Raw genomic sequence first — 1,963 nt, forward strand, 5'->3', positions numbered from 1 at the left:
CAAAAAAAATTGAGGATCCGTTTTTGTCAAAACCTGACGGATTGTGACTGATTGCAAAAAACTGAAGTGTGAAAGGGGCCTTAGGGAGCGATAAATGAAGTGAAAAGAAAAGTAAAACAACAAAAAAAGATTTAAACAAATCTGAAAAAAAACTCATAAAAGTTCAATTTTCCTCCATTGAAAATGAACATAAAAAAAAATGTCAAGTGATATCGCCACATCCAGCAAAGTCCGAGCTATCAAAATATAAAAATAATTAACCCAATTGGTAAACACAAAAAATTTAAAAACGCCAACATTGCGGTATTTTTTGGTCGCTGCAATACCACTTAAAATACGTAACAAGCAACTAAAATGTCATATGTATCCCAAAGTAATATCCATAATAACGTCTCGCCTTATGAAAAAATAATCCCTCTCATAGCTCTATTGAACGAAAAAGTAAAACTACGGGTCTCGGAAAATGGCAACACAAACTCCAACATATTTTTTATTTCAAAGTCTTGATTTTTTTTCTACCACTAAAATAATTTAAAAATCTGGGCACGTTTAGTATCTCTGTAATCATACTGATGAGGAGAATCATATTACATGGTCATTTTTACCACATAATGTACGCCGTAAACATAATTAAGGTCAGAATTGCGTTTTTTTTCACAATTTTCCCATTTCCCTGTACATTGTGTGTCAGGATAAGTCACAACCACTGCCACCAATATTTCTTGAACACCACTTGCTCACGACACACCTGCCCTGGGATGTTACTATAAAGGTGAACCTCCCATATTCTTTTGTCCACTCACCTAAGCGCACCCCGCAGACAGTTCTCACATCCACATCACACTGTTTGCTGCTATCGGTCACTGTTTTGATAGGCCAGTGAGACACCTGCGCTGGGTCACACACTAGCACACATGCCACCCAGCTTTTCTGAGCCCCTGATAGGTGCTCTTCTTTTACTTTTGTATACACATACAGCAAAACACAACCAAGGTATACTCGCCGTCCTCAGGGTTTGGGGGACGTTTAGCGCAGAAAAGAACAAACTTATTAAAATTTAGATTTAAAGGGATCCTGTCAGCAGGATTGTGAACAGTAAAGTACAGACAGTGTCAGGTCTACGCTGTTATACTGATTAAAATGAGGTGACCTGGGTGATGAAATGCATCTTGTGGTTGTTGTGTAATCTGTATTTGTAAATTTCAGTTATTGAGATTCTGGTGCTCCGGGTGTTTGTGGGGTTACAAAAAAAAGGTTTGCATTCATCAAAATGGTGCCTGTGCTGTAGTATAATACATGACTAATATCAATATGTAGACATGTGTAAGGGGTTGAGAGTCTTACCCCTTTAAACCCCCATGTTGCTGTTGTACTTGTATATATATTTATATATATGTTATACCATTGTTGCGCATTATCGTATATTTCATGTTGCTGTATTATTTATATAGCATAAGCTATGTTTCTGCACCTTGTACTTGGTAGGGACAGTGCAGTCTGGGCTATGGTCACTAGATGGGGCACTGAGCTCATTGCACAGTAGATGTAGCTGTAGGACATATAGGAGTTAACTGTAGGAGGGGATAGCTGGAGAATAAGCCAGGATGGTCTTCCAGTTTCAGGCAGTCAGAGGCCTGACCCCTTTGTGCTCGGGTGGGCTATATGCCTGAGCTGCCTAACTACCCCGTGATGTTAAAGCTGATGCCCAGCCATCTAGAGAAGAACACGGTACTGCAGAATCAGCAATAAAGTGGAAAAGAGTGTAAGTAAACAGAGGAAGATTGAAGGTTACCGTAAAAGGGTACGGGCAGGTCACTCCAGAATGTGGTGGAAAGCTACGTGGGCTGAATCTCTGATGTCCGGGGCGAAACATGCTGGAGAGCGCTTCACCGTGGTGACGCTATACAGGGAGGACACTGAGGAGCCATCTGAGACGCTTCGTCAAACGGAAACACTGCAAGGA

This window comes from Dendrobates tinctorius, unplaced genomic scaffold, assembly GCF_039654945.1.
Source record: "Dendrobates tinctorius isolate UK_male_01 unplaced genomic scaffold, ASM3965494v1 ptg000123l, whole genome shotgun sequence".
Classification (NCBI taxonomy): domain Eukaryota; kingdom Metazoa; phylum Chordata; class Amphibia; order Anura; family Dendrobatidae; genus Dendrobates; species Dendrobates tinctorius.